The sequence below is a fragment of the Jatropha curcas genome, chromosome 9, assembly GCF_041381405.1.
Source record: "Jatropha curcas cultivar XTBG-Jc1 chromosome 9, XTBG_Jcur_1.0, whole genome shotgun sequence".
Taxonomy (NCBI): domain Eukaryota; kingdom Viridiplantae; phylum Streptophyta; class Magnoliopsida; order Malpighiales; family Euphorbiaceae; genus Jatropha; species Jatropha curcas.
Genome location: NC_143159.1, coordinates 15674442 through 15692837, shown reverse-complemented (window position 1 = coordinate 15692837; position 18396 = coordinate 15674442).

The following is an 18396-nucleotide window of genomic DNA, read 5'->3' as shown; positions in this document are numbered from 1 at the left end:
GCCAGGGTGTGCTATTTGGCACGGGCGTGCTTCAATGTAGAGGTTCCCTCGTGAGAGTCAGAGGGAAGCACGGCCAGGGTGTGCTATTTGGCACGGGGGTGCTTCAGAGTCAGAGGGAAGCACGGCCAGGGTGTGCTATTTGGCACGGGGGTGCTTCAGAGTCAGAGGGAAGCACGGCCTGGGTGTGCTATTTGGCACGGGGTGTGCTTCAAGGTAGTTATTTTCCTCAGCAAGTCAGACGAGGGCACGACCTGGGGTATGCCATCTAGTACGGGCGTGCTAACCAATTCATGTTCCCATTCAACATGTGCTTCTATTAATGTGAGAAACTTAGGTGTTCCTTCAAGTTCTTCATAGCACTTGTTGAAAGCAAGGTCATGGAGCTCTTTTGTAACTTGTTCTTGAATGTGTAAGGACATGGTTGCTCCATACTTCTTTGCACGGCTCCTTGTAATTGGTCCACTAGGAAGTGCTAATGGATTGTCATTGTTGTGGTCCTTGTTCCCTTGAGCTCCATAGGTGGTTGGTGGTAGTGGATCCGTATCATGTTCTTATTGATATGGATCCATTGGTGCTTCCTAGTGGGCTTGGATGTGTACTTATCCCTTGTTGCTTGTTTTGGTCTAATTAATATGTAAGGGATATGGGCGCATAGTGTTTATTTAAGTTGTTTTGGGTCGATTTTATGATGCATGCAATCTGCCCAATATTAAGTTGTTTGTTTTGGGCTGGAAATGACTTTATTTTGTGTTTTAGAGTTAAGCCCATGTGTTTTGGCCCTAGGGCAGCCTAGTTAGATGCTCTTCTTTAGGGTTATGTTTGTGTAAGGCATATAAATAGCCTCCTTAAGATGTAAAACGAGATTTTTGGCATAATTTGAATCAAAGGCAGAATTGCTCATGCTCTTGCATGTTCTTCTTAATTAGAGTGATTGTGAGAATTTGCTATCCTCTAATTGCGTTAAGAATTAAGGTAAACTTATCAATTCATTTGTGGCGTTTATCTTGTTCTTTGCTCGATTATTGGTGTTACCGTTTCCTTATAAACGTGGGGTGCCATAGAGGCGAACTTATATCCCATTCCTTTGATTCCCGATCCCGGATGAATGATATGGATCCATTGGTTCTTCCTAGTGGGCTTGGATGTGTTCTTATTGATATGGATCCATTGGTGCTTCCTAGTGGGCTTGGATGTGTACTTATCCCTTGTTGCTTGTTTTGGTCTAATTAATATGTAAGGGATATGGGCTCATAGTGTTTATTTAAGTTGTTTTGGGTCGATTTTATGATGCATGCAATCTGCCCAATATTAAGTTGATTGTTTTGGGCTGGAAATGACTTTATTTTGTGTTTTAGAGTTAAGCCCATGTGTTTTGGCCCTAGGGCAGCCTAGTTAGATGCTCTTCTTTAGGGTTATGTTTGTTTAAGGCATATAAATAGCCTCCTTAAGATGTAAAACGAGATTTTTGGCATAATTTGAATCAAAGGCAGAATTGCTCATGCTCTTGCATGTTCTTCTTAATTAGAGTGATTGTGAGAATTTGCTATCCTCTAATTGCGTTAAGAATTAAGGTAAACTTATCAATTCATTTGTGGCGTTTATCTTGTTCTTTGCTCGATTATTGGTGTTACCGTTTCCTTATAAACGTGGGGTGCCATAGAGGCGAACTTATATCCCATTCCTTTGATTCCCGATCCCGGATGAATGATATGGATCCATTGGTTCTTCCTAGTGGGCTTGGATGTGTTCTTATTGATATGGATCCATTGGTGCTTCCTAGTGGGCTTGGATGTGTACTTATCCCTTGTTGCTTGTTTTGGTCTAATTAATATGTAAGGGATATGGGCTCATAGTGTTTATTTAAGTTGTTTTGGGTCGATTTTATGATGCATGCAATCTGCCCAATATTAAGTTGATTGTTTTGGGCTGGAAATGACTTTATTTTGTGTTTTAGAGTTAAGCCCATGTGTTTTGGCCCTAGGGCAGCCTAGTTAGATGCTCTTCTTTAGGGTTATGTTTGTTTAAGGCATATAAATAGCCTCCTTAAGATAAAACGAGATTTTTGGCATAATTTGAATCAAAGGCAGAATTGCTCATGCTCTTGCATGTTCTTCTTAATTAGAGTGATTGTGAGAATTTGCTATCCTCTAATTGCGTTAAGAATTAAGGTAAACTTATCAATTCATTTGTGGCGTTTATCTTGTTCTTTGCTCGATTATTGGTGTTACCGTTTCCTTATAAACGTGGGGTGCCATAGAGGCGAACTTATATCCCATTCCTTTGATTCCCGATCCCGGATGAATGATATGGATCCATTGGTTCTTCCTAGTGGGCTTGGATGTGTTCTTATTGATATGGATCCATTGGTGCTTCCTAGTGGGCTTGGATGTGTACTTATCCCTTGTTGCTTGTTTTGGTCTAATTAATATGTAAGGGATATGGGCTCATAGTGTTTATTTAAGTTGTTTTGGGTCGATTTTATGATGCATGCAATCTGCCCAATATTAAGTTGATTGTTTTGGGCTGGAAATGACTTTATTTTGTGTTTTAGAGTTAAGCCCATGTGTTTTGGCCCTAGGGCAGCCTAGTTAGATGCTCTTCTTTAGGGTTATGTTTGTTTAAGGCATATAAATAGCCTCCTTAAGATGTAAAACGAGATTTTTGGCATAATTTGAATCAAAGGCAGAATTGCTCATGCTCTTGCATGTTCTTCTTAATTAGAGTGATTGTGAGAATTTGCTATCCTCTAATTGCGTTAAGAATTAAGGTAAACTTATCAATTCATTTGTGGCGTTTATCTTGTTCTTTGCTCGATTATTGGTGTTACCGTTTCCTTATAAACGTGGGGTGCCATAGAGGCGAACTTATATCCCATTCCTTTGATTCCCGATCCCGGATGAATGATATGGATCCATTGGTTCTTCCTAGTGGGCTTGGATGTGTTCTTATTGATATGGATCCATTGGTGCTTCCTAGTGGGCTTGGATGTGTACTTATCCCTTGTTGCTTGTTTTGGTCTAATTAATATGTAAGGGATATGGGCTCATAGTGTTTATTTAAGTTGTTTTGGGTCGATTTTATGATGCATGCAATCTGCCCAATATTAAGTTGTTTGTTTTGGGCTGGAAATGACTTTATTTTGTGTTTTAGAGTTAAGCCCATGTGTTTTGGCCCTAGGGCAGCCTAGTTAGATGCTCTTCTTTAGGGTTATGTTTGTGTAAGGCATATAAATAGCCTCCTTAAGATGTAAAACGAGATTTTTGGCATAATTTGAATCAAAAGCAGAATTGCTCATGCTCTTGCATGTTCTTCTTAATTAGAGTGATGATATACTCATCTATAGCAAGTCTCTTAATGATCATATTGAGCATGTTAGGATAGTATTACAAACTTTGAGGACAGAAAAGTTGTATGTTAAACTTAACAAATGCACATTTTGTATAGATAGACTTGTATTTCTTGGTTTTATTGTGAGTGCACAAGGTATTGAAGTAGATGAGGAGAAAATGAAAGCTATCAAAGAGTGGCCAACTCCCAAATCAGTTTCTGAAGTTAGGAGTTTTCATGGGTTGGCAAGCTTCTATAGAAGGTTTGTTAAAGATTTCTCTTCAATTGCAGCACCACTAACAGAAATAATCAAAAAGGAAGTTGGGTTCAAGTGGGAAGAAGAGCAACAAAAGGCGTTTGACACGCTTAAAGGGAAGTTAACTTCTGCACCTATACTTTCTTTGCCTAATTTTGAGAATACTTTTCAGATTGAGTGTGATGCTTCTGGAGTGGGAATTGGGGCTGTCCTAATGCAAGAAAAGAAGCCAATTACCTACTTTAGTGAGAAGTTGAATGGAGCACAACTCAACTATTCAACCTATGACAAAGAACTTTATGCCTTGGTAAGAACTTTACATGTTTGGCAACACTACTTATTACCTAAAGAGTTTGTCATCCATACTGACCATGAGGCCCTAAAACACTTGAAGGGTCAAGGTAAGCTCAATAAAAGACATGGTAAGTGGGTTGAATTTATTGAACAATTTCCATATGTGATTAAATACAAGCATGGAAAAGACAATGTTGTTGCTGATGCATTATCAAGAAGATATACTCTAATTACTGCTCTTAGTTCTAAATTACTTGGATTTGAGTATGTTAAAGAATTGTATGTGAATGATTCTGATTTTGGCAACATATATGTAGCATGTGAGCATGGAGCATTTGATAAGTTCTATAGACATGATGGTTATTTGTTTAAGGGCAGCAAACTTTGTGTGCCTAAATGTTCTATGCGTGAATTGCTTGTGCTTGAATCTCATAGTGGGGGATTGATGGGACACTTTGGGGTACATAAGACTTATGATATGTTAAATGAACATTTTTATTGGCCTCACATGATTAAAGATGTAGAGAGGGTTTGTAACTCTTGTATTACTTGTAAACAGGCCAAATCTAAGTCTATGCCTCATGGATTATACATGCCTTTACCTGTTCCTAGTTCTCCTTGGATTGATATATCTATGGACTTTGTACTTGGATTACCTAGGACTAAACGTGGTAAAGATAGCATATTTGTTGTTGTTGATAGATTTAGCAAGATGGCTCATTTCATTCCTTGTCATAAAACTGATGATGCCAATAATGTTGCTGATCTATTCTTTAAAGAAGTGGTAAGATTGCATGGGGTACCAAGAACTATAGTTTCCGATAGGGATGCAAAGTTTCTTTCACACTTTTGGAGAGTTTTGTGGGGTAAGCTTGGAACTAAATTGCTTTATTCTACAACTTGTCATCCACAAACAGATGGACAAACTGAAGTTGTGAATAGAACCTTAGGAACATTGCTTCGTGCCATTGTGGGTAAGAACTTGAAAACTTGGGAAGAATGTTTACCATTTATTGAGTTTGCATATAATCGTACCATACATTCTACCTCAGGTTTTAGTCCATTTGAACTTGTTTATGGCTTTAATCCACTAACTATATTAGATCTTGTTCCTTTACCTTTGAATGAACTTTCTAATCTAGATGGTGAGAAAAAGGCAGAATTGGTGAAGTCTTTACATGAGAAGGCTAGAGCCAACATAGAAAAGAGGAACAAACAATATGCTGATAAAGCCAACAAGGGCAGGAAGAAATTAGTGCTTATGCCAGGTGATTGGATTTGGGTGCACTTTCGCAAGGAAAGATTTCGCAAACAAAGGAAAAGTAAGCTAGATGCACGTGGAGATGGTCCATTCCAAGTCTTAGAGCGCATCAATGACAATGCCTACAAAATAGACTTGCCAGGTGAGTATGGTGTTTCTGCAACTTTCAATATTAGTGATTTGTCTCCCTTTGACATGGATGCAGATTTGAGGACAAATCTTTTTAAAGAAGGGGGGGATGATACGGATCCACTACCACCAACCACCTATGGAGCTCAAGGGAACAAGGACCACAACAATGGCAATCCATTAGCACTTCCTAATGGACCAATTACAAGGAGTCGTGCAAAGAAGTATGGAGCAACCATGTCCTTACACATTCAAGAACAAGTTACAAAAGAGCTCCATGACCTTGCTTTCAACAAGTGCTATGAAGAACTTGAAGGAACACCTAAATTTCTCACATTAATAGAAGCACATGTTGAATGGGAACATGAATTGGTTAGCACGCCCGTGCTAGATGGCACGCCCGTGCTAGATGGCACGCCCTAGGCCGTGCCCTCGTCTGACTTGTTGAGGAAAACAACTACCTTGAAGCACACCCCGTGCCAAATAGCACACCCAGGCCGTGCTTCCCTCTGACTCTGAAGCACCCCCGTGCCAAATAGCACACCCTGGCCGTGCTTCCCTCTGACTCTCACTAGGGAACTCCTACATTGAATCACGCCCGTGCCAAATAGCACACCCAGGCCGTGCTTGTCCCTGCCTATCATTAAGTTAGTTAGCTTATTTTGAGTTTTTGCTTTGCTAATGGGTTGGGCCTCCAATATTTCAGCCACCCTTGAATAATTAGCCTTATTTTGATTAGATTTAGTCAATCGTTAGTGGATTTAGATTAGATCTCCAAATCCTTAAGTTGTTATGATTTTGTTAGTCAACTCCTTAGTTGGTTTAGATTTGCTAATCCTACTCCTTAGCTAACTCTAAATCCTCTAAGGATCTGGACCTCTTAGATTAGTATAAATAGCTTGTTATTTTGTAATTATTCAACTATTATTCAATGAATTAAAGACTACTTCTTCATGCTTAGGCGTGTTCATGTTTTTAGAGAGTGTGAGATTGCATTCTTCTAATTGCATCAAGAATCAAGGTAAACTTATCAATTCTTTGTGGCGTTTATCTTATTCTTTTACTCTATTATTGGTGTTCTTGCTTCTTTAAGCTTTGGGTGCCATAGAGGGGAGTTTATTCTAGATCTTTGATCTCTTCCAAAACTTGTCATTGAGTTCATGAAATTTATTTTCATTGGGTTCCGCGTCACCACTACCACCAAGCACCTATGAAGCTCAAGGGAACAAGGGCCACAACAATGGCAATCCATTAGCACTTCCTAGTGGACCAATTACAAGGAGCCGTGCAAAGAAGTATGGAGCAACCATGTCCTTATACATTCAAGGGCAAATCACACAAGAGCTCCATGACCTTGCTTTCAACAAGTGTTATGAAGAACTTGAAGAAACACCTAAGTTTCTCACATTAATGAAAGCACATGTTGAGTTGGACACGTCTGCTACAGTAACTTTGACTTGAAGGCTTGTATAAGCACGCCCGTGCAAGATAGCACGCCCCAGACCGTGCACTCTAGTGCCTCTCGCAAGGGAAACTAATGCATGCGCGCACGCCCGTGCCAGTCAGCACACCCCAGGCCGTGCACTTCTCTGCCTCTCACGAGGAACGCACATACCTGCGCGCACGCCCGTGCGCCTTGGCACGCCCTGGACCGTGCAACTCCCTGCCTCTCAAATATTAGTTAGTTATTTTTGAGTTTTTGCTTTGTTAATGGGTTGGGCCTCCAATATTTCGACCACCCTTGATTAGTTAGCCTTATTTTGATTAGATTTAGTCAATCTTTAGTGGATTTGGATTAGATCTCCAAATCCTTAAGTTGTTATGATTTTGTTAAGTCTTATCCTTAGTTGGTTTAGATTTGCTAAATCCTACTCCTTAGCTAACTCTAAATCCTTTAAGGATCTGGACCTCTTAGATTAGTATAAATAGCTTGTTATTTTGTAATTATTCAACAATTATTCAATGAATTAAAGACTACTTCTTCATGCTTAGGCGTGTTCATGTTTTTAGAGAGTGTGAGATTGCATTCTTCTAATTGCATCAAGAATCAAGGTAAACTTATCAATTCTTTGTGGCGTTTATCTTATTCTTTTACTCTATTATTGGTGTTCTTGCTTCTTTAAGCTTTGGGTGCCATAGAGGGGAATTTATTCTAGATCTTTGATCTCTTCCAAAACTTGTCATTGAGTTCATGAAATTTATTTTCATTGGGTTCCGCGTCACCCTCTATGGCACCCAAAGCTTAAAGAAGCAAGAACACCAATAATAGAGTAAAAGAATAAGATAAACGCCACAAAAGAATTGATAAGTTTACCTTGATTCTTGATGCAATTAGAAGAATGCAATCTCACACCCTCTAAAAACATGAACACGCCAAAGGCATGAAAGAAGAAGATCTCTCTTTGATTAATTGATTGAATAATTGTTTTATAATTACAAAATAACAAGCTATTTATACTAATCTAAGAGGTCCAGATCCTTAGAGGATTTAGAGTTAGCTAAGGAGTAGGATTTAGCAAATCTAAACCAATTAAGGAGTTGACTAACAAAATCATAATAACTTAAGGATTTGGATATCTAGTCCAAATCCACTAAAGATTGACTAAATCTAAACAAAATAAGGCTAACTAATCAAGGGTGGTCGAAATATTGGAGGCCCAACCCATTAACAAAGTAAAAACTCAAAATAAGCTAACTAACTTAATGAGAGGCAGAGACAAGCACGGCCTGGGTTTGCTATTTGGCACGGGCGTGCTTCAATGTAGGAGTCCCTCGTGAGAGGCAGAGGGAAGCACGGCCTGGGTGCGCTATTTGGCACGGGGGTGCTTCAAGGTAGTTGAGAGGCAGAGGGAAGCACGGCCTGGGTGTGCTATTTGGCACGGGGGTGCTTCAAGGTAGTTGTTTTCCTCAGCAAGTCAGACGAGGGCACGGCCTGGGATGTGCCATCTAGCACGGGCGTGCTAACCAATTAATGTTCCCACTCAACATGTGCTTCTATTAATGTGAGAAACTTAGGTGTTCCTTCAAGTTCTTCATAGCACTTGTTGAAAGCAATGTCATGGAGCTCTTGTGTGACTTGTTCTTAAATGTGTAAGGACATGGTTGCTCCATACTTCTTTACACGGCTCCTTGTGATTGGTCCACTAGGAAGTACTAATGGATTGCTATTGCTGTGGTCCTTGTTCCCTTGACCATCATAGGTGTTTGGTGATAGTGGATCCGTATCATAACCTCTCTAGCTCTTGCATAAAAAGTCTATTTCTTTTTCTCCTCTCTTTCTTTTTCTCTCACAATTGGGCCATTAATTTGTTTTGTTATTTTTGTGGCCTCTTTTCCCTCATCCTTACTCTTTTCTCTCTTTTGTTCTCTCAATCTCAAATTCTCACTCTCATGTTTTCTTAAGGCCGAAACCTCTCTTTCTCTCTCAACTATCTTTCTTTGGTCTTCATAAACCTCTTGAGGTGATAATGGTACAAGAACCACCTTTTTCCCTTTATGAATCAAAGAATATCGATTGTGGAATCCATCATGAAGTGCTCTTCTATCATATTGCCATGGTCTTCCCAACAATAGATGTCCAGCTTGCATAGGTACTATATCACACAAAATTTCATCTTCATACCATCCAATAGAAAATGGCACAAGTACCTATTTAGTCACTTTCACTTCCCCACAATCATTCAACCATTGCAACCTATAAGGTTTAGGATGCTTGAGACAAGTCAAGTTCAGTTTGTTTACCATGCTTACACTAGCAACATTAGTGCAACTACCCCCATCAATAATAAGAGTACACACTTTTCCACTAATCAAACATCTAGTGTGAAATATATTCTCATGTTGCTTAAGGCTTTCTTCTTTAACATGCATGTTCAAAGCACGTCTAGGAACCAAAGCTTCTCCATGTTCAGGAAGTATTAAATTTTCTGAATCATCATCATCATTATCATCAAGTAATTTAGGCATATCATCATAATCACTACATTCAGATTCAGAACTAACATTCCCATCATCTTTAACAATCATAACCCTTTTATTAGGACATTGAGATGCATATTGCCCTTTCCCCAAACATTTAAAACATTTAATTTCTCTAGAAGGGGTTGTAGAGTTAGAAGTACCTTTGTTGCTTTTAAATGGAGTTTGGACAGTTTTTTTACCTTTTGAAGTTGAATCTGTCCTTTGAGAATTAGAACCCCTAAATTCCTTCTTCTCACCTTCTTTAGGCCATTTAGATCCCCATGTGTTGTTGGAATACTTATTGGTGTTGGATCTCCCCTTTTTCTGTCTTTCAAGTTTCATGGCCATACCTACCATCTCCTCTAAGCTTTCATACCTATACATCTCTAAAGCATCAGCAATGTCTTTATTGAGACCCCCAAGGAATCGTGACATGGTGATTTACTCTTCTTCCTCAATCTTGGCTCTAGCCATGCAAATCTCCATCTCCTTGTAGTATTCTTCAACACTTCTTCCTCCCTGCACCATCCTTGCTAATTTATTGTGTAAATCCCTAAAGTAGTGAGTAGGGACAAATTTTTGGTGCATCAATTCTTTCATAATCTCCCATGGTGGTACAAGTCGCAATCCCTTTCTTCTTCTTTTCAATAGTAATTGTTCCCACCAAAACATGGCATAACCTTTGAATTCAACAGCAGCAAGATGGGATTTCTTTTCTTGAGAATAGTTATGGCATTCAAAGATTTGTTCTACCTTTCTTTCCCATTCAAGGAATTCTTCACCATTGTTGTTGCCTTTGAATTCTGGAATCCTCATCTTGATTGATCCCAAGTCTCCATCAATTTTATTGAAATTGGTTTCTGCAGTATCTTCATCATCATGAGCTTGAAATCTAGTTTGTGGACGAGCTCTTGTTGTATTAGAGTTTTGTGAAGCTCTTATCTCTTGCAATACCTCCTTCATGTCTAGGAAAAGATTGTTGAAGGTTCTAAACTGTCCTTGAATTGCTTCCATGAATACTTTCATTTGAGGATCATGAATTGGACTCTCATCTCCAGATTTGCCTGAACTCATGGTTAGTATTCAAAGAGAAAACACAAAAGATTTGAGTTATTGTAATTCACTCCCTCACGTGTTTACACTCTTTAATCACTCTTTGCAATTCTTCCAATTGAACTTCAGAATCTTGGCCAACCAATTCAACTCAAAAGTACATTTACAATCAAGGAATAAAACTTAAAAATGAAAGCAAGCACAAATTCTAGAAAGAAGACTCAAAACGAGATGGATAGTAGCACAAGAACATAAACAATTCACAACTTTAATTATCAATTAGAGTGTAGTAAACAAGCAAATACACCATAACAATGTAATAGAAGCAATAGAAAGTTCAAACAAAAAAAAATAAAGAAACTAGAATTTATTTAAAAGAAAATAAATAAACTTTTAGTAACAAGGCTCTAATACCAGATTCGCCCAGGGTAGACACTTTTTTTTTTTTTAATTTAAAAGTTGATCTAGGAAGCGTACAATAATATTAAACAGTGCTAATAAACGTTCAGTTTCTTCATAGTTACAGTATTGATTATGTGTTTCAATATGTTCTTCAACTAGAGCAATACCATTATCTATGACTTCTTGACGAAAGAAACGAATTTGATTACGATTAGTTAAATCAAGCAAACATAAATTACGAACAATAGCAGGAATAAAAGACATAAAAACAAATTGTACTTACTTGGAAGGAAGAAAGATACTTTTCTTTAATATTATTACAAGCGAGACAAAGATCTCCTAGCTGGTAGTCTATATCACAAACTTGATCGTGAAGTTGATCAATAGCTTCATAAATAAAATCTAAGTTTACTGCTAATTTAGAGGCTGCTAATTGCTCCAGGATGAGAGCTAGTCTACTTACAAGAGAGAGATTATTTTATTCGATGCCTAAAACACAACATACTAAGGCTATATATATACATAAAAGGAATCTTCTGACGTCAGGGTGTGCGTCAGAAAGAGAGTAAGTGCTAGACTGCTTTAGCACGATAAGGGAAGCTTGCTTGGTTCTTTAGTAAAGAGATAAGATTCTTTTGCCAGGTGTCTACTTTATGAAAAGTCACATGGGTCCTGGCTGTCAATAAACAGATCATCCATCTTTGTGTCACTATTGGATGAGTCAGTGGAATCTTTCGCTATCTCCTTTTCTTTTAGGCGATCATGCCTAGATTTAGAGGATTCAGCTTTTTCTTTTTCTCTAGATTTCGGAATAGGTTCATCTTCTTCCAAAATTTTAAATAATTGTTTCCTAACTTCTTCTTTAGGAATATTCGTTAAAACTTCTTTAAATAGTTGGGATAAATTCAGTGGAGAGGTAACTTCTGCTGATGATTTTATAGGAATGGGTTTTTTAGCAAAATCAATTAGTCCTTTTGCTGCATAAACTGATGGAGGATTGAAAAAATTACATTTGTCCCACCATCTTAAAAGAACTCTCCTGACTAGCCATGGAACTTCAACTCTAGTTTCTTCAAGTTTTAATTGTTTCTTGATGGCAATCTGATAGTCCCATTTAATAATCCATGGTATTTTATATGCAACGGTAAATGTTAATCTTGGATTATAAAGGGAACGGTTCATGTCATAGAATTGTTCATAAAGGGTTCTTATTTTGTCCGGCATAGCTATTGGAAAAAGTCCCCAGTGGTAAAACCATTCTTGAAACCATAAGGGAAAATCCCATTCTTCTTTAGCTAGGTTAAAGACGATAAACCAACTAAATTTTCTTTGTCGGTTATCGTAACAAAGGGCACCTGACCAGGCATCAATATAATCAAAATAATTAAAATACCTTGGTCTGCCATGATGGAGTTCTTTAGTTTGAAATAAATCGGTTCCCCAATCTTCATAAGAGAAAACTCATTTTATGACAAACTTACTGTATGCCCATTCACCTTCTCCTCTAACTGTAGGAGTGAAGATGACTGAGCCTGTCGCTTCGAGGATAGCCTGATAATAGAGATAATCTTTAGGCAAAAAAGGATTAGTAAAGTGATTTTTCGTATAATATTTTGCTACTTCATGCGGAATCATGAGGCTATGTTCTTTAGCGATAGGAACTAAGAAATTATGATTTATTGGTATTAATGGAAGACCATCATTAGAGGAATTCAGGATGCTAGCTTCATAAGCATCAGGCCGAGGCTTTTTAGGATCTTGAGCTCGGCTGGAAGTTTCAGCAAGCCTTTTGTGTGTGGAGGGAAGCACGCCTGCTACAGTGCCCGCGCCAATTAGCTTGACTTGCTGCAGTAAATTTGACTTTTCTACAGTAACTTTGACTCGCTACAGTGACATCGACTTGAAGGCTTGGAGTGACTTAGGCGTGTTTTGTGTGTTTTATGCTTTGTTAAACCTAGATTCCTTATTTAGTATAAATAACTTGTCTTCCATGTAAGGACGGAATTTTGATAAAATTGAAAAACTTCATTTGTTCAAGCTTTGCTTGTTCCATTTGCTTAGAGTGACAGTGAGAGATTGCTTCCTCTAATTGCATCAAGAATTTAAGGTAAATTTATCAATTCGTTTGTGACGTTTATCTTGTTCTTTGCTTGATTATTGGTGTTACTGTTTCCTTATAAACGTGGGGTGCCATAGAGCATTTAATCTCGATTATTGGTGTTTCCGTTTCATTATAAACGAGGGGTGCCATAGAGGCAAACTTACATCTCATCCTTTGATTCAATCCGTATCAATAGAGTTCATGGAATTTATTTCCATTGGGTTCCGCGTCACATTACCTTCTACCCAAAGAATTTGTCATACACACTGACCATGAGTCTTTAAAGCACCTCAAGGGACAAGGTAAGTTGAACAAGAGACATGGTAAGTGGGTTGAATTCATTGAACAGTTTCCTTTTGTGATTAAATACAAGCAAGGGAAAGAAAATATTGTGGCTGATGCACTTTCTAGGAGGTATGCTTTAATTACTACTCTCAATGCTAAGTTGTTAGGATTTGAGCATATAAAATCCTTGTATGTTGATGATGATGACTTCGGTCTTATTTGGAGTGCATGTGAACATGGGGCCTTTAACAAGTTCTTTAGGCATGAGGGGTTTTTATTTAAGGGAAATCAACTTTGTATACCCAAATGTTCTATGCGTCAATTGCTTGTGTTAGAATCACATTTTGGGGGACTTATGGGGCACTTTAGGGTTCTTAAGACATATGATATACTTGCTGAACATTTCTTTTGCCCACATATGATACGGAATCGCTACCACTCAACCATAGATCTCAAGGAAGCATGGAGAACACCTAAGTTTCTCACATTAATGGAAGCACATGTTGAGATGGAATCTGAAATTCCAGCATATGGCATGCTCTGGCCATACTAGAGCCTAACTTTGGCGTAATAAGTTAGCCCATTTTTGTTAGTTTTGAGTTGTAATATTGTTAATGGGTTGGGCCACCAATAAATTGGGCCACCCTTTTAATTTTTATCCTTAGTTGGTTTGGATTAATTATTCCTTATCCTTAGTTGGTTTGGATTAATTGTTCCTTATCCTTAGTTTGTTTGGATTAGTTAGTCCTTATCCTTAGTTGGTTTGGATTAATTATTCCTTATCCTTAGTTGGTTTGGATTAATTACTCCTTATCCTTAGTTGATTTGGATTAATTATTCCTTATCCTAAATTTGTTTAGATTTTAGCTAATCTTTAGTTGATTTGGATTAGTTAATCCTTATCCTAGATTTGTTTAGATTTAGCTAATCTTTAGTAGATTTGGATTAGATATCCAAATCCTTAAGTTGTTATGATTTTTGTTAGTCATATCCTTGGTTGGTTTAGATTTGCTAAATCCTAATCCTTAGCTAACTCTAAATCCTTTAAGGATCTGGACCTCTTAAATTAGTATAAATACCTTGTTATTTTGTAATTAACGACACATTATTATTCAATCAATTAAAGAGAATTCTTCTTCATGCTTTGGCGTGTTCTTGCTTTAGAGAGAGTGTGAGATTGCATTCTTCTTATTGCATCAAGAATCAAGGTAAACTTATCAATTCTTTTGTGGCGTTTATCTTATTCTTTTACTCTATTATTGGTGTTCTTGCTTCTTTATAGAAATCCTTCGTAAAAGATCATCATGCATTTGTTGAGCTTCTTGGCGGAAGGAAGACACAGTTGTCATAGAGTTCATGGAATTTATTTCCATAGGGTTCTGCGTCAACATATGCGTAGAGATGTAGAGAAACTGTGTGGTGTGTGCATAGCATGTAAGCAAGCTAAGTCTAAGTCTATGCCTCATGGCCTTTATATGCCTTTACCTGTACCTACTTTGCCTTAGACTGATGTTTCTATGGATTTTGTGCTTGGATTGCCCAGAACAAAGTGTGGTAGGGATAGTATTTTTGTTGTTGTGGACAGGTTTAGTAAGATGGCACATTTCATTGCATGCCATAAGAGTGATGATGCTGTCCATGTTGCTGAGTTGTTTTTCAGGGAGGTTGTGAGATTGCATGGGGTGCCATGCACCATAGTCTCAGACCGTGATGCCAAGTTCCTTTCTCATTTTTGGCGTGTTTTATGGGGTAAGCTTGGTACGAAGTTGCTGTACTCTACTACTTGTCATCCCAAGACGGATGGCCAGACTGAGGTAGTCAACAGAACTCTAGGTACTTTGCTTAGAGCAGTGGTTGGTAAGAATCTAAAAGCCTGGGAGGATTGTTTGCCTTTCATTGAATTTGCTTATAATAGGTCTATACATTCTTCTAGTGGTTATAGTCCATTTGAGCTTGTGTATGGTTTTAATCCTTTGACTGTACTTGATTTGTCTCCTTTGCCTTTGAGTGAAATTGCTAACTTGGATGGTGAAAAGAAGGCTGAATTGGTCAGGGAGATACATGCTAAAGCTAGGGCTCATATAGACATGAAAAACAAAAGCTATGCTGACCGTGCCAACAAGGGAAGGAGGTGTGTGGTATTTCAACTTGGAGATTGGGTTTGGGTGCACATAAGGAAGGAAAGATTCCCAAACCAAAGGAAGGGAAAGCTTGCTGCCCGAGGTGATGGGCCTTTTCAAGTGTTGGAGAGGATCAATGATAACGCCTATAAGATTGATCTACCAGATGAGTATGGCGTGTCTGCTACCTTTAATGTTTCTGACCTTTCTCCATTTGATTATGATTCAGATTTGAGGAAAAATCTTTTTGAGGAGGGAGGGAATGATACGGATCAAGGGAGCAAGATGAAGGATCCCCTAGCTCTACCTCACGGGCCAATCACAAGAGCTCGTGCAACCAAGCTACGAGCAGCCTTGAATGCATTTGCTCAAGAACAAATTACATTGGAGCTTCAAGATCATAATTATGCAAGATGTGAGATTGAACTTGAAGAAGCACCAAAGCTTGTTATGGTGCTTGAGGTGTGCAAAGAGGATGTTATTTTATTATGAACTTAAGTATGGGTTGTGTAGGGCCTCTGGCCCATTTGTCCTGTTTTTGTTTAAATTCTTTTAGTGGACTTAATTAATTAGTGTAAGGTTGGTTGGGCATATTTTCCAGAGTTGGGCCAGCCCTAGATTAGTTAATGTTTAAGTCAGGCTTGTTTTAATTAGTTAGCTTGGACTTGTATTTAATTAAGCCCATTTGGGCCACATTAGGTTTAGGCCTAGGCTAACTTAAGTTAATAGCTAAATTAGGGTTAGCTTAGGTTATTTATATTATTTGTAAGAGCTGCACGGCAGCCAAAGTTGAATTAATCAAAACTTTACATTTTTCTTTGTTCTTCAAGAACAACCGTGTTCTTCATCTTTGTATGAATAGAACCAACTTTTCCTTAGTAATTAAGATTGTGAGTTCTACAAGATTAATTGCGCCAAGAATTTCAGAGTTGTTTTCAAGAGTACTTGAAGTTAAGTTTCTGATTCTTGTTTTAAATTCCTTGCTTTCTCTCTTCAAGAGTACTTGGGGGTTTAGGGGATTGTCGGGTACTTCCATGATTGCATGCTTTCCACTAGATTTTTCCTTGTTGATTTGCAAGAGTACTTGTTAATTGGCTAGGGTCGTATTACTATAATTGATAATTAAGTAGTGCGTTGTTTTTGTTCTTGTTCTTGTGTTGCTATCCATCTCGTTTTTGAGTCTTCTTTCTAGAATTTGCACTTGCTTTTCATTGTTAAGGTTTATTCCTTGTTTCCAAACGTGCTTTTGAGTTGGTTGGTTGACCTAAGATTCTGAAGTACAATTGGAGGAATTGCAAGGAGTGATTAAAGAGTGTAAACACGTGAGGGAGTGCTTTACTATAAACTCAAATCTTTTCGTGTTTTCTATTTTGAATACTAACCATGAGTACAGGCAAGTCTGGAGATGGTAATGGCGATGGAAATCAAATTAAAGATCCTCGACTGAAATTTTTCATGGAATCAATCCAAGGACTGTTTAGAACCTTCAACAATCTCTTTCAAGACATGAGGGAAGAATTGCAAGAGATAAAGGCTTCACAAAGCTCTAATACAACAAGAGCTCGTCCACAAGCTAGATTCCAAACCCATAAAGATGAGGAGACTGAAGATTCTAATTTTAATAAAATTGATAGGGACTTGGGATCAATCAAAATGAGGATTCTAGAATTCAAAGGTAACAAACAATATGCTGATAAAGCAAACAAGGGCACGAAGAAGCTTATGCTTATGCCAGGTGATTGGGTTTGGGTACATTTTCGCAAGGAAAGGTTTCCCAACCAAAGGAAGAATAAGCTCGATGCACGTGGAGATGGTCCATTTCAAGTCTTGGAGCGCATCGATGACAATGCCTACAAAATAGACTTGCCAGGTGAGTATGGTGTTTCAGCTACTTTCAATATTAGTGATTTGTCTCCCTTTGACATGGATGCAGATTTGAGGACAAATCTTTTTAAAGAAGGGGGGCATGATACGGATCCACTATCACCAATCACCTATGGAGCTCAAGGGAACAAGGACCACAACAATGGCAATCCAGTAGTACTTCCTAGTGGACCAATTACAAGGAGCCGTGCAAAGAAAATATGGAGCAACCATGTCCTTATACATTCAAGAACAAGTTACACAAGAGCTCCATGACCTTGCTTTCAACAAGTGCTATGAAGAACTTGAAGGAATACCTAAGTTTCTCACATTAATGGAAGCCCATGTTGAGTTGGAACCTGAATTTCCAGCATATGGCACGCCCAGACCATGCTAGGTTAGCACGCCCGTGCAAGTCTCTGACTCTCGCAAGGAAACACTTACCTTGAAGCACGCCCGTGCCAATTAGCACGCCCCAGATTGTGCCCGCCACTAACTCTCGCAAGGAAACACTTATCTTGAAGCACGCCTGACGTGGAACCCTATGGAAATTTATTCCAAGAACTCTATGACAAGATTTGGAAGAGATCAAAGATCTAAATAAACTCCCCTCTATGGCACCCAAAGCTTAAAGAAGCAAAAACACCAATAATAGAGTAAAAAAATAAGATAAACGCCACAAAGAATTGATAAGTTTACCTTGATTCTTGATGCAATAAGAGGAATGCAATCTCACACTCTCTCCAAAGCAAGGGACACCCCTAAGCATGAAAGAAGAAGTTCTCTTTTGTATTGATTGAATAATTACAATATAGCAAGCTATTTATACTAATTCTAAAAGGTCCAGATCGTTAAAGGATTTAGATTAGTTAGTCTAAATCAGCTAAGGATAAGGATTAGCAAATCTAAACTAACTAAGGAGTTGACTAACAAATCATAACAACTTAAGGATTTGGATATCTAATCCAAATCAACTAAAGATTGACTATCTAAACAAAATAAGGCTAAATAATCAAGGTTGGCCGAATTATAGGAGGCCCAACCCATTAACATTGTTAAAACTCAAAATAAAATAACTAAATTTCAAGAGGCAGAGGCGTGCACGGTCTGGGGCGTGCCAAGGCGCACGGGCGTGCTTCAATGTAAGTGGCTCCTCGCGAGAGGCAGAGGCGTGCACAGTCTGGGGCAGGCTTTGTGGCACAGGCGTGCGCTTCAATGTAAGTGGTTCCTCGCGAGAGGCAGAGGCGTGCACAGTCTGGGGCATGCTTTGTGGCACGGGCGTGCGCTTCAATGTAAGTGGTTCCTCGCGAGAGGCAGAGGCGTGCACAGTCTGGGGCATGCTTTG